This window comes from Sarcophilus harrisii, chromosome 3 (assembly GCF_902635505.1).
Source record: "Sarcophilus harrisii chromosome 3, mSarHar1.11, whole genome shotgun sequence".
Taxonomy (NCBI): domain Eukaryota; kingdom Metazoa; phylum Chordata; class Mammalia; order Dasyuromorphia; family Dasyuridae; genus Sarcophilus; species Sarcophilus harrisii.
In genome coordinates this window covers 525124804-525152721 of record NC_045428.1, presented here as the reverse complement: position 1 = coordinate 525152721, position 27918 = coordinate 525124804, and the positions used below count along the sequence as shown (strand labels likewise).

The 27918-nt window shown below is 36.7% G+C and overlaps 1 protein-coding gene across 1 annotated transcript in view; it reads right to left on the bottom strand.

Moving 5' to 3' along the window:
- Nucleotides 1-27918, bottom strand: part of FOXO1 (forkhead box O1) — a 103712-nt gene that overhangs the window by 37840 nt on the left and 37954 nt on the right. The window lies entirely within an intron of this gene.

Below are 27918 nucleotides of genomic sequence, written 5' to 3'. Positions count from 1 at the left end.
GGAAGGGTCTCGGTCTCTCTCTCTCTCGGTGTCTCTCTCTCTCTCCCTCTCTCTCTCTCTCTCCACACACACACACACACACACACACACACACACACACGATGGCCAACTTTCTCCATGGGGGTGGATTAGTATGGATCTCCCTATAGCTCATTCCCACTTCCTCAAAACGGGTTTGAAGCATCACAGGGCAGAACAATTTACTGTGGACCAACACATTCACTTTGGTGTGCTTTATGAGTCTCTAAATCAGGTATTAAAAAAAAAAAAAACATTCAAATGATTCCTAATCAAGCCATCAGGATGACTCCAGGCCTATGAACTTTTTGAAAGAGAGCAAAACCAGCTAAATTCTAGTTTCTGACCTCATGAATAAAGAGGACACAGTTGGATACTGCAAGCTTCCCCAGAAGAAAAGTTTCACCCCTTATAAATGCTGGGTCTTTTCCAATCCCCTAGGAAAGGAACAACTCTATCAGTTTTAAGCATGAGAATTTAAAGGATTGCTTTTGTCCAAGTAGAGACTGCCTGGCTATCTCCCGGGAAAAAATCTTATTTTTTCCCCTTTAGATGAAGGGAACCTGTGCCGGGAAGGGTTTTGCCCAGAACCCGGATGAGTCTCTTCTGCTGATTCAGGGACAAAAAGTAAACAGCAGAGGGCCATGGAAGGCTCCCTACAAACACAGCCAGTATCTAAGGGGCTCTGTTCAGAGGCGTGAAAGCTCCTCTCTCTCCCAGGCCACAGAACCTTCCTCAGCTGAAAGGGCCTTTTGAAAGACATTAGGTGTGTTAGAAAATCTTCATTAAGTAATTTAATCATCTAAACGTCTAGGACTTCAGGCCTCAAACAGAAAGGAAGGGACTGAGAGGCCTTATTGCAGAGGAGGAAAAAGCTCCAGAGCACTGACAGATGGACTTGTTCTCTTATCCTCAGGCTCCATTCCTCACCCCACCCACTCAGATGACCTCACATTTACAGCCCTTATACCTTAGAGTAGCTATCTGTTGGCAAGTGGCGTCTGCCATTGACTCCTTGAGGGCAAGGCCACGGTTTTGTGTTTCTCTGGATCCCCAGCCCTTAGCAGAGGGCCTAGTGAATAGGAAATGATTAATAAATACTTGTTAACTGACTAAGCCACAAGTCAAATTATTGGTGAAAGGGCAAGTCAACCTTCAGCCAGGGAAAATATATGAGACAGACAGACAGAAAGATATATAGATATATAAATATACATATAACGCATGATATATATAATATGTAATAATATAGGACATAATTTGTGTGTATTCTTTACATGAACATACATATATGCATATATTAAAATATATGGTGAGTACATGTTTGTATATATATATATATATATATATATATATATATATATATATATATATATATAATATGTGTGTGGTCAAAGGAGAACAATAAACTAAAATAAAACAACAACAACAACAACAAAATAGTAATAATCTCTAGTTCCAAAGAAAAGAAATTAAAGATAGGAATAGAACTTATGTTTTCAGTGATATAGGGAGTTCCAAAAAGAATCTCCTGTCATTCCAGGTCAGGGCCTTCTCTGCAGTTTGCAATCTTAGTAGAGTTGTCTAGAACACTGAGTGGCTACATGACTTGTTTAGGATCACATGAGCCTAATAGATCTGAATCGCCCTCTTTTAAAAAGAAGGGAGGGGAGACAGCCAGACAGCTTCTACTAAATTATTCTGTCTTTTCCAGACCCTTATTGTAAAAATCTATTATTACCAGTGGATAGAATTCTTGTGTGATTTACTTTCATATTAAGGAGCCATGATTTCTGTGGATGGGAATGCTCCCTTCAACAATGCAGATAGTAACCTCTCTTTCACCTTAAAAGGAAATCTTCATAAAAGAGACAGAGACAGAAACTGTGTGTGTCTATGTGTCTGTGTGTGTATATGCACCCTCCAAGGACCAGCCTACCATATTTCAGAGAAGGCTCATCACCAGAGGGCCACCAGGTGATGAATTCTTTTGACTACAAATAATACAAGAAAATGCCTATTAAATTATGGTATGAAGAAGTTGCCCACAAGAATAAAAGAATAGAGGAACTGAGCGAACTTGCAATATATACAGAACGGGGGGGGGGGGGGGGGGGGGGGGAGGAAGTACCTTATGGAGAGCATGACAAGAAAACTTCATTTCATCAGATTAAGTGGTTTTATTGCTTTGTGAGATTTTACAAAGTCACGGAAATCCATCTGGGCATGTAAACTGCAAATTCTCATAATTCATTTTTATATTGGCATGGTATTCTATATTGTACAAAACTTCTTTTAAAACGTTTTTTCATGAAAGTGTCAACTAAGCAGTTAATCTAGCATTTATAGACAATGCAATGGATTCAGTATTCTAATATGCAAATCATCTTCTAATATTTCTAGCATCTTTAAAAGGTGGAGAAAGACATTTGTTAAGAAAATGTTTATGAATGTTCAATAACCAAAAGACTTATAATATATTCCTTTACATAAAATATTTCATCTTAAATTGACTGATATATAAGCACACACACATGAATATATATATATATTTTTTTTTTCAAAAGTTCAAAAAGTCTTTACTTGGTATGTTACTTATTTTTTTCCACAAGAATTTATTTTGAAATCAATTACAAGTTGGCTGGGATACTATCTATACCATCATTACCAATAATCAAATTTCTTGCATAAGGACTCCAAATTATGTTAAGTGCCCCCAAATAAATCAATAAATCAACACATTAATTAGCTACATGCTCCAAGAAAGATGTTAGCTGGCATAATTAAGTATTTTGGAAAGATTAATCTATACATGGGGAAATAAGATATACACATTAAAGGTTCTCATAAAAGATGCATTCAAGATATATAAATAGATGCTATGAGGTACTGCTTTATTATTTAATGTCAAGTGTACTTTATGACAATAACTGCCATAGGATTTGGGAAGAGATAAAGGTCCAGGTGGTTAGGAAAGAATTCAAAAGTACTATACCATCAAGAGTTGGTTCTTGAAGGATGAGTAAAATTTGGCTTAGAACACATGAACTAAAAAAAACAACAACAACAACAAAAAAAAACTGTGCAGACATGAAAATTAAGTACTTTGCAAAGAAAGAATTAATGAATCTCAATAATTGATTACATATGGGTGACCAAGAGAAAATGCAGAACCAGAGGTAAGGTTTGAAGACTTAGCATTAGTAGAAAAAGGAAGTCAAGAAGGAAGAAGACAAATTCAACTTTAGACACATTAAGTTTAAAATGAACAATAAGGCATGCAAAAAAGATACCCAAACTATTATGATATTGGGGGTATAAAAGTCAGAACTGCAAATGTCGTTTGGGGACATATCTAATAGATGAAATAGTTGAAGCCATGAGATATATTAAAATCTCCATAGAAGAAAAATTAGGAAAGAAAATCAAAGAACCAATGTGCCAAAACATGGGAGTCAAGAGAAGGAAGAAGGAATCATAAAAGGGATGAAGGAAGGGGTAGAGAGAGGAGGAAAATCAGGATGGTATAAAGATAGAAACACACCCCATTGGACACATTCTCTAAACAGTTGATTGTTTTGATCCAATAATTGCAAATGCTGATTCAGTGTGTCCCAGGAAATGTAGGGCACTCCGGAAGCACCATTAACTCTTTGCAGCTTCTTCAAGGTACCACTTAAGAAATTATTACTTCAATACACTAAACTTTGTAAATGAATGCTTGAGCATACTAAATAGTACCCTAGCATCCTCTAAGAATTAATGCTGCTGCCAAACTATGTAATTTATTCCTAGCAAATAGCTTATAAAATGGGAGAATCTAACTATTTGCATATCAACAATATAGACTTAAAGGAAAAGTGCTGAATTTGGAGTTGGAATTCCTACACTGAAAGATGAGTTTTTTAATTTACTACAATGTGACTGGGAAAGTCACTTAAGTTTTGTAGGTTGCAATCTTCCATATCCCCAAAATGAAGGGATTGAATTACATTATTTCAGAGATTCAGCCAGTATCCCCTTCTAGCTCTAAAAGCTGTGTCTCCCTTCACATGGTCAAGACTCTGCTCTCGTCCCATCTCCTACCAGAAGCTTCCTAGTATACTGCTCCCTGTAAAAATCCAGATGTTAATAACCTTCCACTATTACATCTACCAGTGAGATGATGATGATGATGATGATGATGATGATAATGATGATGATGTAGTAGTAGTAGTAGCAGTAGTAAACAAAAACTGAAGCTTATAAACCTATGATATAGTAACATATCTGAATAGGATTGATAATATATGCAAGCATGTTTGAGCTATGTAGATGTATAATAATATATCAGACAGTTTCAGGTTATTTTTGTTACTATGGCCAAAGAATTTGTCACCTGGTGGCCAACTTGGCGCTGATCAAGTTTCTCCATTTTTTGATGGGATGGTTCCCTGATAGGTCATCAGAACCTATGTTCAAAGCCTTCCCATCTGTAAAACAATGGGGTCAGGCTAGATGCATTCTGATTTTACATTTGGACCAGAGTAAACACAGCCTCGCTGGATTTGAACACTTAATAAACTCTCTTATTCTATCCTTATGGACAAGACAAAAAGGGAAGAGAAGCCAGATGATCCTCAGTTAGCTAGAAATCAGAAGTGATGGCACCTGGGAGAGAACTTTTGGTGCAAGGTGTCCCAGGGATTTCTGAAACTGTGCAGTTCAACGCTGATGTCTGACTGCTAAGAACCCACCAATGGAAGGCTTGGGAAACTTGCAAGCAACAGGTAGAACTCACCACCATCGTAGACCTGCATCCAAAAGGATCTTCACAGGCTGGAATTTAAGGACTAAAATGAACTAAAACTAGGATGACTCCTTCTTAAAGGAAGATGTCCAGAGTCCTATTACTTGAGATCCAAAAAAACAATTATCCAAGGACAGAATTGGGGAGACAGCTAGAATTCATGAGAAAAAATCCTATAGGTTTTAGTGGACTGGAACTTCAATAGGAATCAACAGTGTGAAGTGGCCACTAAAAGAGCTAATGCAATCTGAGACTGCATTAACAGACATGTATGGTATGGGATTGACAGCCTCACTGTATGCCCCTGCTCAGCTCTGAACCCCTGCCACACCTGTTGGCTGCGACCTTAGGGTCTCTTGAACTTCTCTGAGCCTCAGGGTTTTCCTCAGCAAAATGAAGGCAATAGACTAGGCAATAAAGCCTACAAGCTCCATCCCAGGGCACCTGTCTTCAAACTCCACAGGACTGCCCTGTGGAAACACTTATTCTTAGCCCAGACACAAGGGCAGGATAAGCAAGGCTGCTAAGCTAAGCAAAAACTTTCTCACAGTGAGAGCTAGACAGGTGTGGAATGGATTGCCTAGGATGATAAAAATAATAATGTTGATGATGATGATAATTATTATTGAGAGTAACAGCTACTATTTGTATAATGTTTGATAGAGCACTGGCTCTGGAGTCATAAGGACTTGAATTCAAATTTGACCTTACACACTAATTTGCTGTAAAGCAAGCGAGTCACTTAACTTTGTTCTCCTGTTTCCTCAAACATAAAATGAGCTGAAGAAGGAAATGGCAAATCACACCAGTATCTCTACCAAGAAAACCCCAAATGGGGTCACAGAAAGTTAGACATAATTGAAATGACTCAATAGCAAACAGCAACAAATTACAAATACCATCTCATTTTATTATCACAACAATGCTGGGAAGTAGGTGCTATTGTTACTTCAGGTTTACAGTTGAGGAAACTGAGGCAGACAGTGGCTAAATGATTTGCTCAGTCACAGAGCAAATAAGGATCTGAGGCAGGAGTTGAACTCATGTCTTACTGATAGCATTCATTCTATCCACTGAGCCTTATGCTTACTTTCAAAGATTCTACAAAGGAGATTACAAATTGGAACTGATTACTACTGAGGGCTTTCCAAACTCTGAGGTCCTGTGACAAGAAGCTGTATTTCAAAGCAAGTTGAAATGCTAGAACTATCAAATTTTTAAAAATATATCTATATCTACAAGTAGTTGTATTTCTGAAGCAATTAACCTCATACCTTCTTTATACAGATTGCATTCAGTTAGTACAGTTAGTACTTAATTAGGTACATCTTGTTATTTGGTCATTTTTCAGTCCTGTTTGATTCTTCATGATCCCATTTGGGGTTTCCTCGGCAGGGATATTGACGTAGTTGTTCATTACCTTCTCAATAATTTTACAGGTGAGGAAACTGAGGCAAACAGAGTGAATACCAGGCTTGCACAGCTAAGTAAGCATCTGAAGCCAGATCTAAACTCATAAAGGGGAGCCTTTCTGACTCGAGGCCCAGAACTCTACCTACTGAGCCATCTAGCTGCCCCAATTAGGTACCAACAGAAGCAAATGGAATGAGCAGCAGGAAAGTAGACTCCAAGGAGTTAGAGTATGAGAGGCAAGCTGGGCTTGGAGCTTCTCAGAGTAAAAAGTCCTATCTCACTTCCTCACATCAGCTTCTTCCCCAGTCACTCTTCCTTCTTTAGGCCGAGGCAATGGGTCCATCTGCTTCCCCTTCCAAGACTACCACCTACAATTTACAACTACATCCAGAACTTCTCCTTACTGATTCATCACGAGTCCTACAAAAAGCCCTTTCATTTTTCTACTGCTATTTAATACAGAAGCAAGCAGTGAAAAGGATCCCTCCTACTACACACCTGCCCAACCGATATTTTCAACCTAAAAACTGCAGAGAAAGATGAAGATAGGTTTCAGTAGGAGAAAAAGCACTGGATCTGGAGTCAGAGAAGGAGGGAGTGTATCATAGTGCAAATACCCACTCAGTTGGTTGGGCAAATCATTAAGTAGGAGAAGAAAATACTAAGCATCCCAAGAGAAAGGAAAGGACCTTAATCACTCCAAATCTATTAATGAATGATAATTTAACTCCTTATAGCAAATTCACTTAAGTTTTCAGATATCTAAAATCCTTTTAAAAGAATTAACATGGAGCTATATAATCATAATAATGGGAGCAGCAAGGTGGCACAGTAGATAGAGCATAAGCCCTGCAAGTCAGAAGGACCTGAGTTTAAATCTGCTCTCAGACTTAACACTTCCTAGATATGTGACCCTGAGCAATCTGCTTAACCCCAATTGCTTTGCAAAAATAAAAAATGAAAAAATAATTATAATAATGATGACATGGCCCAGTATGATTCAAGGTTTCCCTAGGAGTCAGAAACATCTGAACAAATGGTCCTGCCTCGGACACATATTACCTGTGATCATAGGCAAGACTCTGAACCTTTCAGTGCCCTGGGCAATTCTTTAAAACCACAAATTGCAAAGAACTTCTGAGAGGTATGAACAGAGAGAGTCTCCATACTGGACCTAACCCTACAAACTGGAATCAGAGCTCCGCTCCCTTTCCATCCCAGTCCTTCTCTAGTGACACACTTCTTCCTATTTCATTCTTAATATAAATGATGTGAGGCTTTCAGAGCTGAGATACTATCCAAAGTAATGTCTGTAAGCCCTTTCTAAGAGACAAAGATTTCTCTTTTCATTTATTTTCTTTTGATCATCCTACCATAGTAGGACCAAATTAACTTTCAAATAAAATGCAAGACACTAAAAACTAAAGCAAAATTTGTCATTAGTTCCCTACAACTTTAAAGGCACATTAGGTCCTTGCCCTAATTTATTAAACATGTTTTTGAAGGTGAGTCTGATTGTAGAAACTATCAATCAAACAATGCTTTAGACAAAATAATAACTCCACTGTCAATGCTAAGAAGCTATTGAAAGAGATAGATGAAGAAAGGCTTAATAGAAGAATATGAAAGTCTCTCAATTGTCAAACCATTCCCAGAATAAGAAGTATAAAAGTTCAAAATATCAAGCCCATTAACACATGCTTCTGGGGTCGGGGAGAAAGATGGTGTGATCAGAGTATTTGTTCAATCAAAACTAGAATGAAAATGGAATTAACAGACATACAGAGAGACACAGAGATAAAGAGAGACAGAGAGAAGGGGGAGGGAGGGAGGGAGGAAAAGAGACAGAGAGAGGGAGAGACACAGGGAGAGGGAGAGACACAGGGAGAGGGAGAGACACAGGGAGAGGGAGAGGGAGAGGGAGAGAGATGGACAGAGACAGATGGAGACAGACAGACACTGAGAGAGGGAGACAAACAGAGAGACAGACGGACAGAGAGGGAGAGGGAGACACTGGGCCAAACAGCCAAAACAGAAAGAGACATTTTTGGCCGCCAAAGCCTCATTAAATCCCAAGTCTCCCTGCCCAGGATCCTCTGGAGAATTCCTTTCGGTCAAGGCCATAGTCCCCATCCAGCCCAGCATAATGGCCCTACTGTAAACCGGGCATGATTACCCATCCCGCCTTGGTCACAGATGACCGGCCACTTTACAGCTCCCTTACAAGGAGCACCATCAGAGCCCATGAGAGGCTCCTCCCCCCCTGCTCCCTTTCTCCGCGCCCCCTCCTCCCACTATCAATGCCCTTTTCAGTTGATACACGTGATTGAAGCCAAAATCTCAAACCCCCGTGAACTTGCTAGCTCACTTACTTGAAATAAAGAAAAAGACATGGCGTCAACCCCTATTTCTCCGTAATTTATACACAGACCACTTGCTTATGGCATTTAGCATCTGACATCAATTGCTGACAGTTCTAATTCTAACACTATTCAACCTGCGTATGTTGATGGGGAGGGGAAGGGAAGCTGATTTACATATTCCCCTGTGTTTGGACACACAGAAGAGTCCAGTACTATTACTATTTTTAGGAAGAAGACCTCTTCAATGACATCATTTCCGTGTTTTATTCTGTATCTCTAACTAACAACAGCACCTCTAAAGTCCTTTTCAGTTACACATTCAAGGCCACCATCCATGTAAATTGACGGCTCCAATCGGTAATGGAACACATATCCTTTCCCTAGACCACTTCCCCACCCCCACCCCCAAAAAAGGGAAAGGGAAGAGCTTAGTACCCCGAAATCAGCAGAGCCTTGGCCACCCTCCTACATCCTGGCCAGAGGGCCCACCCCAGAGAGCTATCGGACAAATCTAAAGGATTCCTTTAAGAACAATAACAACTTGGTCAGTGGTGGCAGAAGGGTAAGAAGGATAGAGAGCCGCCCCCAATGACAGGAAGACCCCCAGGGCACCTGGCTACTAAGTGTCAGAGGCCCTGTACTCTGGCTTGGTAAAGCCAAGGCTATGCACAGGAGCTTAGCGGCTCCAAAACAATAAAACAGCAGCTGCCCTTTCAGTATTTGAAAGTTTGCAAAGCATTTTGCAAAATGATGTCATTTGATCCTCACAATGACCCCAGGGAAGGTAGGTGCTTATTATTCTTCCCATTTTACAGATGAAGAAACTGAAACAAACAGAGGTCAAGTGCCTTGAGGCAGGATGCAAATTCCGCAAGCTACCCAACATTCCACCTAGCGACCTGGGATTTGTGATGTTGCTGTGTACAGTGCTCAAATATTTATAGAGGAACTCATTTATTTATATACTCACATGTTTCTGCATAGTGGCTCTCTACTACCTCACTAATACAGCACAGATACATCACGATTCATTTCTACTGGGTTACGAAATGTTTTTTAGCACATTTGCCTTCCTAATTATATTTTACTAATAACACAAATATGAAAATGAGATTTACAGGATCAGAAATAATGAGGTTGGAAAGGCCTTCAAAGGACATCTATTTCTTGCCCTCTTGTTTTATGGAGAAGAAATTGGTGCCGAGGAAAATTAGGTTTCTTGATCATTCAGGTAGTAAAGATCAAAAGCAGGATTTGAAACCCCAGTTTTCTGACACCAGAACTTTCTAATCCATCCTCTAGGTATTAAGCTGTAACCAAATTCTCATGTGCTTGATGTGTAGAGACTGGAGGGCGGGAGACTCTCAAACTTGGCTATGAAGGATCCATAAAGCCTGTAACCAATAGCTGACTACTATATAATCACAAGCGTTTCTAAAGTAATTAAAACAACCAAAAACCTGGAAACTTTCCTTGAAACACAAAGTCCTGAGAGACTTGAGAACTGTAAAAACCCTTATAGAACACATAGCCCAGTCCCGTTATCTTACAGGTGAGTAAACTGATGCTCAAAGAAATCAGGTAACTTGCAAAAAAAAAAAAAAAAAAGTTCATACAAGTAATATAAAGCATAGAATCAGAACAGAAACCTGGAATATAAAATCATTGATTCCAAATCAGCATAGTACTTTTCCAAAGACATTGCACCCCAGCTTCATCAGCTCTAGAAATGAAAAATCTGGCTTATAAACAATACACACAGAATTCGATATTCATTCATGTTGTCATAAAAAGTCTCATCCCTAAACTATCCTCCTTAAAATAACTAACTATACATATGTCACTCTGTTAGAAAGTACTCATTTTTTAAGCAAATACTAAAACTGGTATCTATGTGGGGAGACAAATAGATATTCTAGAATCATATGTTAGTTCTCCATTCTAAAAACTGATAGGTTCCTAAGCAATAAAATAAACCCTTTCTTAGATCCTGGACCATCTCAGGGACAAAAATTTTGCTACTAATTTTCTCATTTGGCAAATGCCATGGAAAACAAAAATCCATGTCTTCATAATTTAAGAGCAGCATGTATTACTTGGTTTACTTTTTTATTAAAAAAGAGAACAGCTATTTTTAAAATATATTCATGTCCCCATTTCCTTACAAAAAGGCATTTCCATAAAGTAATTTTTGCTAATTATGTCAAAATTTAAAAAATGTTGAATATACTTTCCCTCATGTTTAAAAACATTTATAACTTGAATATTTTAGACGAATGCATTTACAAAGCTAAAAAATAAGCAATTAAAAAAAACTCACCAGACCTTTCTAATGATGGAAATCAAACACATTCTAGGCAGAAGAAAATATTAAGTCCAATTTAAAAATGAATATTTAGAGAAGTAAATAATTAAATAGAAAAATAAAACTCCAAAGAATCACTCAGGGAAAAATACTCTTAAACGAGTAATTCCATTCTGAGAAGGTGTAGGAGAATACTTTTTGTGTTGCAGCTAAATTATGCAAGCCATTCCTGCAGATTGTAGAGTTCATTTCGGTAGAGGCCATCTGGAAGGGACATCAGATATGACCTACTCCAATCCCCTCATCTCAAAAGATGAAAAAACTGAGACCTTAAGAGGTATTCAATCATAAAGTGGTAAAGTAAAATAACTAACCCAAGAGAAATTCAGGCTCTTGATCCCAAATCCAGTCTTCTTTCAATCAGTGATATATACAGATATATACAGGATATACACAGAACATCCTAATTACTATGAATAGCTACTAGGAGCCAATCCATCAATAAGCCAGAAAAAGTTTATGACAGATATGGATATATGGCCAATAAAGCAAAAGAATAACACCAGAGAAGGATATGCTACTTTTCTTTGATGTGACTTATATGAAGGCAGAACAAAAATACAATAACTTCACTTGTAAATATGCATTGCATGACTATGTACATATATACACATGTGTATTACCTTTATATATACACACACATGTACATATAACTTTGAAGATTTTTCTTCTTAACAACCCCTAAAGTAGTTAGTAGTTAATATAAAAATTATTATTCCCTGTTCTTTAAATTAAAAAAAATTGAGGCTATGGGAGACTGTTATTTTGCACCAGATATAGAATCTAGAAAGCAAAAGTTGAGACTAATTCCCAAGTCTTCTTACTCTATCTCTAAACAATATCAATCAGCTTTCCTGTGTCAGTTGATAAAATTACCATCACAATAAAAGTATGGAGCTAAGAATACGTTTAGGTATGTTACTATAAAACCATGATAGAAATGATAAAACAAATAACCAGTATTATTTAACTACTTTAGAAAATAACCACTGTACTAAGATACTCATAATAATACATAATTGAACCCTGGCCAACAAACCATATATTCTGAGTTAGTTAAACAAACCATATACTCTAAGCACTTTAAAAAAAATCCTAATAATGTTGTGGCACTTGCTGTTTCCTCTCCCAATTAATCAAAATCCTAAAAACTTACACAGAAAAAAATTAGGGTCATGACTGATAAGAGGACAAAAGTAAATGATGAAAATGGAGCTCAAAGCCAATGTGATTTCTTTCAGTGATTAAGAGGGTTTCACTAATGTGTGTAAAGCTTTTACTTTATAGAAATGGAGTTCTATCATGTTTTCACATGAATTCAAGCATTAGATAGCAATCATATAAACTGCATATGGGCAAAAACATGCCTTCCTTATCTTTGCATCCTACCATCTATCACCTAACTTGGTGCTTTGCACATTATATCAAGGACCTATGATTACTGTGACATGTGACTGCATGGTTTTACAATGAGTGGAATAAAGAGAGAAGAGGGAAGGCTCTAGATCTCTGAAAACGGATCTGGGTGCCATTTTTGCCACTCACAATATAGGGTCTCTAGATGACTGTTATTGTATGAATAAGATCAAAGTAATGACAGAAGAGCAATCATAAGAATTACTCAAGAAAATTATAAAATAAAGAAGATTTCAATACTCTTTTCTTGGGAGTTATTTACACTAGTTGAGAGCCTTCCTAGTTGGCTTTTTTTTTCCTCCTTCAAAAAGATTCTATTTCTAGCTTCTTCATTTCATGGCACTGTTCCTACCATAACATTTATTATCCCAAGCTAAGTTATTTTAAATTAGACCAAAGTTCCATGCCCTTTTTTCATACTTCAAAAGAGCTATATCTGCCTATGGAAGCAACAAAAATCATCTCCCAGGAATCAATCTTTAAATGATGCACAACTCCAAACTTTTTTAGTTAATTCTACAATGAGATTGTTACCAGAATCATACTAGAAACATTGCCAGTTTGGAAATGAGCTTCGTACTACCATAAGCATGGCAAACTACCATTAATTAAATTAACACATTCACTGTTTTCATCTTTTCAAAGATCCCTAGTTCCCCTTAAATCATTTCATTTTTCCATTCTGCCTTTCCTTCATAATATAAGAAGTTATAAGTATACAGACAGGATAATAGGGTTTTTATACTCAAGAGGCACACTGATAACCCCCTAAATCAATCCCTCATTTTAATGACAAGTACACTGAGACCCAGAGAACATAAGATATTTGCCTGAGGTGACATAGCTATTAATATGAAACCAGGTCCTGATTTCTAACCCAAGCTTTTTCTACTGTACTTCCTTATATGATCTTATTCAGATTAAGTCTTGAGGGATCAGTTCCCTTGCAATGTGATAACTCAACAAAATCAGTCCCCATCTGGACAGACAAGATGGAGAAATAGTGGAACTACTAAAACCAAGGGCTTTTCCCAGGCTTTGTTCTCTGACCTTCCAGCTTTTGATACTGTTGACCATCATTCCTTCCTCCCAACACTCTTATAAGGCCATAATCACTTCTTGTCTGGACTACAGTGATAACTTTCTAATTTATCTCCCCATTTCTGGGCTCATGCTTCTCTTCTCCAATCGACCCTACACAACAGCCAATATTCTAAAGATACACCTCTGACCATGTCATTCCCCTGTTCAAAATCCCTTCCATCCCTCTTAGTAAATCTAGGACAAAAGCCAAGCTCCTTAGCCTGGCATTTAAGGCCTGCCATAGTCTGTCTCCCCCTAACTTTCCAGACTATTTCATAATAGTCCCTTTCACAAACTCTATGTTCCAAGTACACGGGACTACTAGCCATTCTGTGAACTCAATGTTCTGTTTTTCCCTCCAAGAATCCTCACACACCATTCCTCATGACTAGAACACACTCGTTCCTCACCAACACTGCATTTCTTCAGGAACTAATTCAGAGCCAACTCCTCCACGAAAGTCCACCTCCCCAACTGCTGGTGCTCTCTCCATCCTCAAGTTTCCCTGTTCTTATTATTATTCTTGCCTTAATCCCCTATCCCTCCCTTACAGGAGTGTCAACAAGGCAGGACCTGTTTCCATTTTTGTTTCTGTATTCCCAAGACCTTCAGCTTTAAGTCCATCAATAACTTCTGTTTATTGAATTGATAAAATATTACTAAGGAGAAATCACTGTAGTATTTCAAAGTTAACAAAAGACCATAATGGGCAGAAGGAAAGAACAAACATCAATTAAGTGCCTACTACTAAACTAAATGCTTTACAGATATTATTTCATTTGATCTTCACTATAACAATAGGAGGGGGTGCTATCCCTATTTTAGAAATGCGGAAACTGAGGCAGACATAAGATGCACCACTTGCTTAGGATCACAAGACCAGTAAATACCTAAAGGCAGATTTATCTCTAAACCTAATTCTCAATCCACTGTACTATCTAGCCATAAATGCTCTGTAAAGGACTGTTCTGATCACAACTTTTAGGTATGTCCTCCCAATAAATAAAAAGATTCCCTCTCCAATTATCTCTCTGTTCATTTTCCAAGTTTGCCTTCATTCACTTTATTTTTCCTCCTGTATTCCTGGGAATTTCTTAAACTTTTCCTACTTATGACTCCTTTTTGTCCAAGAAATTTATTCACAATCCCAGAAATACAGATATATAAAATGAGCGTGTAAATCAAACATTTATTGATAAAGAATCCTAAGTCTCCAACCCTCATAGTCACGACCCATAGTTTATGAATCTTTCATCTAAGATTACATTTTAGTCCAAGTTCCTTCATACAGCAATACTTCCCCAACTGAGAGTATCATCTTCTAGATCAAAAGGCAGTAGGTACATGAGAATATCAATGGTGGAAGGATTGATCCAGTGGCTCAAAACCATACCCTCCATTCACTTCTATGTTGAACTATTTATCACTATTATGAGCCATGGTACTTAATACAATATTCAGCTCATATAGCCAATCCAATTAAAAAAAAAAAAAAAAAAGGTATATGTGGCAAGTAGGAGCTACATGATACCTGTTAATCTCTCTATACTACAGATAATAAGTTAAAAACAACTGCTATTAGTTCACAAACTTCCAGACAGAGGGATTTTAAAATTTACTTAGGTATATTTTCAATTTTTTTTAACTTTCCAGAGTATGCTAATCCCATAGCAATTTTAAAACTCTAACATTTATTTAAAATTTTAGCCAAATTGATCACAACTTTGTGATTTTTCTTCTAGTATAGAGTTCAGTGTTACTTCAAATTGCATGTAATTATCATGATTTTTTAAAAAAAATAAAATTTAAGTCTTTCTACGTCAGAAGATCTGAAATCAAATTATACTGAAATAATTAAACTTTTTATTCTGTGTAGTCATCGGGAGAAGGAATACTGAGCAGAAACAGAGAAAACTGCTGTGTTTAGAGGCCACCTAGCACACTGGCTAGAGACAGACTTGGGAGTCTAAGAGACAGGCTTATAGTCTCCCTCATAGACTAAATAGCTGAGTGAATCTCAGAAAGTTATTTAATTTCCTTCAGCCTCAGTCTCCTTTTCTTTAAAATTGGGTTGATAATAATAGCACTGACCTTACAAGGTTGTTCTAATTTGTAAGTGAAACCATATAAGGGACTGCAAACCTTGAAACAGTACTGAAGTAATGTCTCTTATTAGTAATAATAATAATAAAATGAAGATAATAGCAAACCTTTTACAGAACTGCATGAGAATCAAATACAATACAAGTGCTTTGGGATAAATAACAATGATATAGCATCTAAAGATTTGTAAAGGATACTTACAAACATTATTGTATTTTGATTCTTAAAACAACCCCAGGAGGTAGGAGTTATTATATCTAGTTTACAATCACAGAAACAGAGGTAAATAGACTTATCTAGAGTCACTCAAGTTAGTAATTTTCTGAGGCAGAATTTGAACTTGGTCTTCTAATTCCAGGTCCAGAACTCTTATCTACTAAACCACCTATGAAACCCATTGTCAATCTTTCATGTTTGTATATCTGTTGTCCTATGGGGACTACACAAAGTTTTTCTACCTCTGGTGAAACAATTATGGTTCTAAAGAGTTACAAATGTTAAAAAAAAAATAAAAAATAAATTAAAAAAAAAGGTAGGGGGCTATTAAACTTGTGAGTTTCTATATTTTGCTATTAAATATCAAATAAACATCACATAATACATATAGGTGCAACACTACTAATCTTAGCATGAAGGCATAGTTACACACACACACACACACACACACACACACATATGTGCAGCTATATACACACACACTGCATTACTCAATTCCACAAAAAATACAGGTTTGGGACAGATATCCCAAGAACACTCAAAGAGGCGGAGTCTTCCTAAGGGGAAAAAAAAAAAGAGGCCAATTTCTCCATTGGTCATGGAGGGTAGTCAGGGGATAATTATCCAGTTAGAGTTTGGCCAGAATGGTGGATTAACATCTATGGTATTGTAGAGTGTAATTTCATTACTTTAAAGTTGTAATAGAATTTTTCTATTTCTATTTGCATTTTCTACAAATCTAAAACAGGGATACCATGATTCTATGGGATTTTTATATTCCTATTTGCATTCTTCCCAAATCTAAAAAATAAGACACCAAAAATCTAATGAAGACATGTGTACCATATACTATACCAATCATTCTTTGGTATTCCCATCTAAAATATGTTCTGCTTCCAGTTATAACTACTGATGATACACAGAAGTGTCTGTGTGTCTGTCTCTGTCTCTGTCTCTCTCTGTCTCTGTCTCTCTCTCACTCTGCATAATCTCTTTTTCATTAGTAGAGAGAAAGAGGAGTGAGTTGAAGGGGGGGGGGAGGGAAGGACATAACATCCTTTTTTTTTTTCTTGTATGTCTGTAACAGTGAAATTAAGATATGGTAATTATGATGAGGCATCTGTCCATGGCACCACCTAAAACCTGCAAACAGCAATTGTACAACAAGGTAGTGTTTAGTGTGTGAGGTTTAAGACTTTCTGCCAGAAAACCTAAAGCATCCAAGTTGTAAAACAGTGTAATAAGCAGGTAATCCTCAGCCCAGCGTCCAAATTTCTGCCCTAACCTGTTCCTTATGATTATGATTTTAAAACATCCCAGTGTCAGCAGGTTCACTGTGAGTCAGAACTGAAATAATAAATGGCTTATTTTCCATCCTGATGGAGGAAATACATCATGGCTCATTGTGGCTCACTTAACTGAGACTGTTTTTACAGGAAAATGTAAAAATAACCAGTTCATTCTCTCTTACTGTTCATATTTTTTAATTAACAAAGTTCCTTACTACAATCAATTTCTAAAAGAAAAAAACCCACACATGTTTTTTACATAGGCAACAAAACAATACCCTAGTAATACCTAGAAAAGAAAAATTATGTAAACACTCAAAGAAAATTGAGTTTATGAACAATAAATATCCTGACAAGTCATAATATTGTACTAGTCATATACTTCAGTTTGCCAAGATAACCAATTAAGTCTACTCTTATCTACTAAAATGAGCAGAATTCTGTCCAAGTCTATTGCTAGACAATTGATAACATTTAAAAGACAACCAAAATGTCTCATTTTGTTTCACAAAATTGTATGTGTCTGTGTGTGTGCATGTGTGTTTGAAATTTTGAACCTTAGACAATAAGTCACAGCTTCTCATTGGAACTAAGTATTATGTAGAAGACACATAAAGCTGTACTTTTCTAAAACTGTAAGAACCTTTAGACACCTTAATATTTGCTTGCCATTCATCTTTAGAAATAACCTAATAAACACATATATTATGGGAGAATTTAATAGTTACAAATAATAAAAAATGATTTATGCTATAAAATACTATTCCTCTCTCCCTTGTATACAGAAGATTTCAATCACATAAACTTCCAAGATCATGGACAACACTACCACCTATAACTGGATTCAAGGAGGTTCTGCATATCCAGAAGCAAAGTGCAAACCACTCAAAGAGGGAGGATTCTCATACCTTACCCCTGGCCATGCACTCATTGAGCCAATGATGGATTCCTGCCTATTCCACTCAGTTAATAAACTTTTATTAAGAAACTACTATGTGCCAGGCACTGTGCTAATTATTAGGGATACAAAAAGATTTGGGTAGTCCCTTCTGTCAAGGAGCTTAGGAACAAGACACTCCATCTCTCAGCTCTGAACATTTTCTCTGGCTGCTCCACAAGTTTGAACTGCTCTCCTTCCACATCTCCATCCACCAAAAGTCCTATCTTTTACCAGAAACCTTTCCCAATAGCTCTTAATTCTAGCGCCTTACTTCTGTAAATTATTTCCTATTTAATCTGTATATATCTTGCTTCATATATACTTACTTGCACAAAATCTCCCCCATTAAACAATAAGCTTATTAAGGGCAGAAGCTGTCTTCTATTTTTGTATCCCCAGTATTTAATGTAGTTCTTGGCACATAGGAGTCATCTAAAAAAAAAAAAATCACAGCCATCCACTATTTCCAAAATTGATACAAATATAATACATGGTGTCCATTTATCACAAGCTTTCCTTAAAGACTACTATCCAATTTACAGCTATCTTTGATACCACATTCAGTTATGGGATCCCATATGGGGGTCTCAAACCACAGTTTAAGAAGCAGGGGTCTAAGAGAAGCACTTGCTGAATGTATGACCAGAGATTTCCATATGTTGTATTCAATTGAGTTAATCAATTGGCAAAGATTTACAACCTACCGTTCTAGGTGCCAGAAAGTATGCTAGTACCAAGAATCTTCCTCTTTACCTGCTCCTTTTCTATGCCCCAAAACAGAATCAACGGAAGATCACAAGTCTAAAAAGATAAATGAGAATTTCTCAATGTTCCTAAAAAAATTACTAAGATACTAAGAGTAACTCTGAAAATCAAGGGCCATCATCAGTGGTTGACAGAAAAAGGAAAGGGCACAAAAACAGTCAAGGAAAACTTTTAATAGTCTGGTCAATGCTTCAACATACCTTCAGGACCTTTCTTTTGACTTTTCTTCTATCCTTTGTTAAAAATGCTAAAAAAAGAAACTGGCTACAGATCTTACCACTCATAAAGCAAAAGGATATAAGATGTGAATATGGGATTCTTATATTCTATCCTAGCACCTTGAGAATACCCATATATTTAAGTTTTCCAACTTAAAGCTGAGAAATATAGGATATCTGCCCCTTGTCCATTCAAACTGTTTACAAAAAAAACAAAAAACAAAAAACAAAAAAATCCAGGAAAATGAAGACACATGTCACTTTAAAGCTCCAAAAAACGCTCTATTTTTTTAAGTCAAATAATTTTAGTCCATTTACTGATTCCAGCTTAATTCTAAGTGCAAACAACCTTTAAGTAGAAACATCCTTGTACATGTTTAACCTATATCAGATTGCTTGGTGTCTTAAGAGACGGGGAGAGATAAGGAAGGGAGAAGAAAAATTTGGAACACAAAATCTTACAAAAATAAACGTTGGAAGAGGCCGATAGATGGCTCAGTGGATAGAGCACCAGCCCTGAAATCAGAAAGACCTGAGTTCAAATGTGGCCTCAGACACTAACACTTACTAGCTGTGTGACACTGAGCAAGTCACAATTGGGGTTAACCCAATTGCCTCAGCAAAAAAAAAAAAAAAAAAAAAGAAAGAAAAATGGAAACCCTCTTTACATATATTTGAAAAGTAAAACGCAATAACTAATCGAGAGAAAAAAAAAGAAGAAGAAAAAGTACCATCCTAAGTCTGGTTTTCCCTTTCCCCTATTGTTATCAGCAAAGCATACTAAACAACTGAGGCATGTGAGAATTTCCCACTTGAGAAAGACTATGCTATGAGAAGCACTCATTCATCAAGTCATTTTTTTTAAAGAACTGTTATTTGTTTCAAGTGTTCAAATTTCAAAAGCCTTTCTAATTTGAAATGTTCAAATTTGTTCAAATTTGAAGCCTTTCTAAAATAAGAACACCTAACAAGACAGTCATTCTCCATGGGAACTGCCACTGACTGGATCACATAAACATTCTGAGAGTCATCAAATCCTGAGTTTCTTTTTTCCCTTAGGGGAGGGCTAAGAAATCAGCGGTCAGCTCCATTCTTCCCCTTGCCTGGATCCATAAAGATGTGATAGGAAGCCAATCACTGTTTGCTACAAATGAGGTGTCTCCCCCAACACCTTGAAATCTAAATCAATTCTTATTTTGGGCTTGGAAGAACACACACACACACCACGGACTGGAGGGCTGACATAACTTGAATCACATCAAAGTCTGGAACTTCAAAGTTGCAGTTTCCACAGCAACAGCCACTGAGCTCTGCCAGTTTAAGTCTCCTGTATAGGGTACTCTCTCAGATTTGGGGCCTTGAGATGTGGGCATTGTGGCCAAGTCAGTGAACTTCCTGATGGAGCTGGGGAAGAGCAGTCCCACTACAGAGAAGGAGCGCCAGCCTCTAAAGCAGGTCTCCCAGGAGGAAACCCCCGCAAATTATCTGAATGCACACACACTGAGCTACGGATTTTCCCTTACTGCTCTGCCCTTCTCTAAGTATAACATGCCAGAGGGATGTCAAATGCCAGGGGAGGAGAAAGTGGGATCCATCCAACTGTCATTTCAGTGGTTCACTTCTTGGTTAATGTCAGAAATGATCATGAACCAATTATTTTCCTTTTTAATTACAATATATAAAGTGGTATTATAATAATAGTTTTCATTTATATAGAGCCTACTATATACCAGACTAAGATCTTATGTCATCATCATTATAACTCGCATTTATGAAGAGTCTACTATGTGCCAGGCTGCATAAGCTCTTATCTCATCATCATCATGGCTATCATTTAGAAAAAGCCTACTATGTGCCAGGCTATATAAGTTCTTATATCATCATCATCATCATCATCATCATCATCATCATCATCATCATCATCATCATGGCTATCATTTATATAAAACCTATTATGTACCAGGCTGTGTAAGCTTTTATCTCATGATATCCTCATAACAACTCTAAGATGTAGGAGCTATTATTATCTCCATCTTAATTCCCAGATTAAATGACTTGCCCAAGGTGATGCAGTTAGTAAGTGTCTGGGGCCACATTTAAAACTCAGGTCTTCCTGACTTTGGGCCCGATACTCTATCCACTGAGCCACATAGCTCTCCCTACAAAGTGCTGATTAATAAGATGAGTTCAAATTTTAGCACAGACACTGAGTCTATGTCCAATGATCCAGGACAAACTAATTAACTTCTCTTAGCCTTTCCCCATTTGCAAAATAGGAATAACAACAGCAAATAATTCACAGGGATTCTGAGATAATCAAATGAGATGACCTATATATAAAGCACTTTGCAAACCTTAAAAGTGCTTCACGAATGCTGGTTATCATTATTATTAAGTCAGTTCTAACCATAGCCATGTTCCCTTCAGTGATTTCCAAAGGTATTTCCCAGTCCCTCTAGTTCCTGCTTTCAGTGGCTTCTTTGGTTCAAAAATATATGCAAATTTAACCCCAGGACTAAAACCCTGAAAAGTCCCAGGCAATCAACACAGGGCTATATAGTCCTCACAATGATCATTTTTAATAAGAGTTCTTCCTTGCCAGATCTCTAGTGCTTCTCAAAATTGGTCTGTCCTGGATTCTTAAGTTATTGTCTCTATGTTTCCTACATGTCTCCCTAGTACATGGATTGTTAATCCAGTCTGGGGAAGCCTATGAAACTGTTCTCAGGAAAATTATTTTTAAATACATAAAATAAAATACATAGGATTATAAAGGAAGTCAATTATACTGAAATACAGTTATCAAAATATTTTTCAAAAACAAAGTCCCTAGTCCAGGTTAAGAACCCGTGATCTGCAACTTGGAAGCTAAAAATGCTTCAGAGTCAAGGTTTGTATTGATTGCAACCTGAAAAACCCAAGGATTTCCAGAGCCCTTTGGGACAGCAAGAAATACCTACCAGTTAGATGAAGGGGAATGAGGTTTGAAGGGGGGAAAAAAGTTATTGGACTTGTTGGGCTGGAAGCCAAGAATGTCCTTTGAGAAAAGTTTGTCAGAGATCTGAAAGATTCATCTAATTGTGTGATTAAACAAGAGGGAATAGAAATTAAATTCATGGGAGAAGATCTTGATCATTTTTGAGGATTGGGAGAGAGGGGTGGAGGTAAGTGGCCCCATGGCTTCAATTTTCTGGGTGTATTAGGTAGTTGTCATTTTTTCTAGAAGTGTGGATCATAGGGTATGGTTGAGAGCTTAAGGAATGAGGAAATAAGATAAAGAGTCAACAGGGATAGAATAGGAAGGCTACTAAAATAGCTAGGTAAGATTATTGTTATACACCAAATTTACAGGATAAAATCTTACTGATTTTAGACATGCTGTAGTAAAAGCCTCAGTGCCTTATGTGACAAGTTCTCACTCCCTTTGAATTAAGGTAGCAAAATGCATTTGGCTTTCAGCCATTCAAGCAATTTCATTTCAACCAAATGCTCAAATCACCTCCTTCTATGGGCCAGTTTATTCATTCATTCATTCAATCACTCAACAACAAGCATGTGGCAGACCCCTGCTGTGGTAGGTACTGGGATAAGCCTAGTTCCACCTTCACATACAAACAGCTAGCAGTGTGTGGTCCTTTGACTCCAGTAGGGAAGTAAGCCTTAAAAACAAAAATAATATAAAATAAAGCTGATAATAATTTCACCTTTAACTTTAAACAACAAAATCAAAGATGCACTTAAAACTATACATCACTGAGTGAAATGAGCAGGACCAGGAGATCATTATATACTTCAACAACAATACTGTATGATGACCAGTTCTGATGGACCAGGCCACCCTCAGCAACGAGATCAACCAAATCATTTCCAATGGAGCAGTAATGAACTGAACCAGCTATGCCCAGAAAAAGAACTCTGGGAGATGACTAAAAACCATTACATTGAATTCCCAATCCCTATATTTATGCCCACCTGCATTTTTGATTTCCTTCACAAGCTAATTGTACAATATTTCAGAGTCTGATTCTTTTTGTACAGCAAAATAACGGTTTGGTCATGTATACTTATTGTGTATCTAATTTATATTTTAATATATTTAACATCTACTGGTCATCCTACCATCTAGGGGAGGGGGTGGGGGGGTAAGAGGTGAAAAATTGGAACAAGAGGTTTGGCAATTGTTAATGCTGTAAAGTTACCCATGTATATATCCTGTAAATAAAAGGCTATTAAATTAAAAAAAAAAAAAAACTATACATCAGACTTAATGTATATGTATAAATGTGTCTACATGTGTCTTCTTTCCTTCCTTTTATCTCCTTGCACAAAAAGTTAAATGTTTTATACTACAGAAGTGTTCTTCAAACTTTTTTAATCCTACATCTCCATCAGTAAGTACATGAACACACACACACACACACACACACACACACACACACACACACCCCACATGGCACTGGACAAGTCACATATATAGCCACTCTATTCCATGCTTTCTTCATCAATGGGAAAAGAAGCCACACTTGACAATGACTCCTGTGGAGGACTGTTGTTCACTTTCAAAGTATATTTTGTTTTTCCCCAATTATATATAAAAACTATTTTTAACATTGGTGTTTTTTTCCCTCCCTCCTTTCCTCCTTTTCCCTCCCTGAGATGATAAAGTATCTGATATAGGTTATATGCAATCATATAAAACATATCCATATTAATGATTTTGTGCAAGGAAACAGGAAGGAAGGAAGGAAGGAAGGAAGGAAGGGAGGGAGGGAGGGAGGGAGAGAGGAAAAGAGGGAGTAAGGGAGGGAGGAAAAGAGGGAGGAAGGAAGGGAGGAAGGGAGGAAGGGAGGAAGGAATAGTATGTTTCACCCTGTATTCAGACATCAGTTCTCTCTCTGGTGGATAGCATCTTTCATCATGGGTTCCTTTGGAATTTTCTTGAATCACTGAATTGCTGAAAATAGTAAATCATTCACAATTCTTCAATGTATAATGTTGCTATTACTGTGGACATTTCCCTGGTTCTGGTCATTCATTTTGTATCCATTTGTACAAGTCTTTCCAGGTTTTTCTGAAATCATCTTGCTTGTCATATCTTATATGACAGTAACATTTCATTATAATCATATATCACAACTTGTTCAGTCATTCCCCAAATGATGGGCACCCCCTCAACTTCCAATTCTTAGCCTCTGTGAAGCACTTTTAAAACTAACATTGCATATTAAATGTTTACATTCTCTTTCAGAAGGTCACTTTCCACTATTATAAAATTTTATGTTTTGGTTAATGTCCTTGAGTTTCTTTCTGTAGTGTCAATCTAATCCATAAAAGACTTTTATATCTCATTCTAAATTTTTTTAAAAGTTTTCCAAATATATGACTATTAGAAAGACTAAAGTTAGTAGGAGTCAAGGAGTAGGGAGAGCAAAAGAGAGAAGAGTTAAGATGAGACTATTTAATTTATATTTTACATGAAACTGAGAAACAAAGAATAAAATGGCTTGAGCCCAAGGTCAGCCAGAATTAATGGGACTAAGACCTTGATCTTTGACCTCAAAGTCCAATGTTTCCCTTACATCACACACTGTCTGTCAAAACACTAATCTTCCTTTGAGTTGGGTGTTTTTCAGTATGTTTCTATCTATCTGTATCTGCATCTAGTGAAGATTTCACTTCTGTGTAAAGACTGAAAGACTTAGGAGTATAGAGAAACAAGCTAAAATTCATCTCCTCTATTTACTATTATTGGTATAAGAGAGGGAGGGAGAGAAGGAAGGAAAGGAGAAATGGAAGGAGGGAGGGAGGGAAGAAGAGGGAGAGAGGAAGGGAGAAATGGAGGACTTACTAAGTTTTAATAAGTACCAGTTATATAATGTGCTAGGGATTATACACATATTATCGCAACAGATGCTCACAACAATACTAAGAGGTAAGTACTATTATTATGTTCATTTTACAGTTGTGGAGACTGAGGCAAAAAAAGCTAAGTGACTTGCCCAGAATCACACAACTAGTATAGTAATTGTCTAAGTCTGAACTGAACTCGGGTCTTCCTGATTAGAGATCCCACACAGCTTTCCCTGTAAATAAGGGGTAGCACTTAATGGAAATTAGTGGAAGGTTAAAAATTACTGTTGGCATTTGAGTGCCTTTAACTTATGAAAGGTAGAATTGGTTTTTTTTCCTAGATAGGAATTATCACTAAGATCCTTCCATATTCAAAGATTATTGGAATTAACATTATTGATATATTTTCATACAACCATTATTATACAATAAGAAAATAAATTTCTGTTGAATAACTGAATGCCTTAGGGCATAATAATGTTGTTTAATATTACATCATTAAATAAAATTAAGTATCATAAACGCTAATAAATATGAAGTAATATTAAGCAACAACTATTTTATTTCTATAGTCTTTAAGTAATTAACAAATGAAAAACACTTGTTAGGTTCCTGTCCTGACTTGTAGAATTTTTTAAAACAGAAAGTACATAATACTACAAAGATTTTACCCTAACATACCTCGCAGCAGGCTGGGCCATGCAACAAAACTCATGCCTGTTTTTTTAACACCAAAATGGCTCTCCTTTACCAAGAAGTAATAGGAATAACAGTAGTAGTAGCAATTTAAATATCAATAACCTATTTAACCACCTGTAAAACAAACAAACAAAAAACACAGCAATAGCTGTATGATTCAGAGTAAGTCATTTAGCCTCATCTGTAAAATGGAGATAATAAGAGTATATGGCTCACATGGTTGTTGTGAGGACCAAATGAAAAAATAATTATAAAGAACTCTGCAAATATCAAAATATTATATTTATTAATTTTTTTAGAGAGAATAACCACACAATGGAGAAATGATGATTTTAAAACACTGAGTTTAGAACATAGGTACATATTATATTAAAAAAAATATATTTAACTGAATGCAACAAGAATAAAACAGTGAAGGCAACCACTCCAAATGCATCTCTTTGGCATTATTATTTTCATTAAATGTTTTAACACTGAAGAAAAATCAAGGCCTATTCCCTCAATGGAAATGAAAGAGCAGAGCTGTCTCATCCATAAACTCTGATTGAAAATCCTTCCCTCTCATGAAGAAAGTGAAAGCTGAGGATTAAAATCAACAATTAGCTTCATCCTCAGTTCAACAAATATTTAGGAAGTTCAACAAATATTTAATAACGGCCTCCTACTTTCGAGCTCTGAGATAAAGTTAACAAAACTAACCAATGCCTGTAAACCCTCCCAAGTCTCAACAGACAGGTTGGTTACCTTCCTGGAGAGATCAGCTGTGAGCTCACCAGAACAATCCCTAAGAGTTGGGAAAATGAAGTACACAGGGCATTCCAAAATTCTTAGTGCAGTTTTAGGCGAAGACATTGGGGATGGGCTGTATAAGAATCCGGAATAAAAGCTACCAAACAACATATTTAGAGACAAGGGGGAAAGGGGGAAGAACAAGGTGACAAAGAACTATGATAATGTCGTTAAGTAATTCAAAGATCACCATACAGGAAGAATGCCATAGGGAACAGAGGAAAGAGCTATAAAATATAAAGTACTGGGAATGAACCAGTTTACAGAAGCATTCTCATGGGATTTGAGCTGAAAGAGACTAAATCAGCCCATCTAACTCCTTCATTTGATAAATGAGGAAATCATGACCCAAAGAGTTTAGTGACCTGACCAAGATCACGTAACTGCTAAGAAGCCGAGCCAGAATTTGAACCCTGAAGCTCTCACTTGGAATCCACTTCTCTTTCCTCTCATTCATGCTACCTTCTCCTTTGTAAAAACATGGAAAGAAAAAATAAACAAGTTCCTCTGGCAAATGGGCCAAGCAATTGAAGAAAGGGAGGAATTACATAAAATCAGTTCTGTCAGGAATCACAGTAGTTTAATGTATACTCGCTAGGTATTTTCCAGAATTGGAGACCAGTTTATCATGTCTAGGCTAAAATACAATAGATACTAAAGCTGGTTCCCCTCAATTAGTATGAAGTGATCCCATGTATTCAAAAACACACTGTCCAAAGTTATGCTTATGCAACATGTGATATGTATTTCTATAAGCCATCTTACCACCAGGAGATATCTAAGATCAACACAACTGCAAAGTTTTTGGCTAATAAAGTCAATGATTTTTAAATGAATTCATAACTAGATACACTTGAATTTTTAAATTTGGTAATAAGAATGATCCCAATAAGTTATTTCTTTCTTCCTTCCTTCCTTCCTTCTTTTCTATCTATCATCTATCTATCCATCTACTATAGTAGGTAGTTATTTACTATACAGATCAAGGGAAGCTCTCAATATCTGTGAATTGTCTATCTGAAGTGCATAAGTAACCACAATATGAGCTATCTGCTATATTTTGATTATTGGATAGAGTTTTAATCCAATTGGATTGTTGTCCTTTATTCACCTGGCCTAAAGGTTAACTGACTAATGATAACAGTTTGCATAGACACCCACATACAAACTCACTGAACTCCCTTTCCACATTTTACTCCCCATATTACATCAGCATTTACTGATTGCATCCAAAGAACAGAATTTTCACAATACAGACTTAAAAGGTCACTAGCTACCAGCAGGACTGTGGACACATGACATAGGGGCACTCTGAACAGTTTTTTGGTTTTTTTTTTTTTTTTTTTTTTTTTTTTTGCTAATAACTCCTATAGCTCAGAACTTGCCTCTGGACCTCAAACATTTTTCTAAAAGGTGTGACCTACAAACTAGAGAGACTTCAGAACTGTTGTCATACTGCGTGAAATTCAGGAATCAAAAAGCATACAAATGTTGCTTTCCCAGGACTCCAAATGATAAAAAAGGGATGAACTTTAATTGAAAGCAGAGAGTAATGACATTTTTAGCTACCCTACAGGAAAAAGGAAGGGAATAAATAAGCAT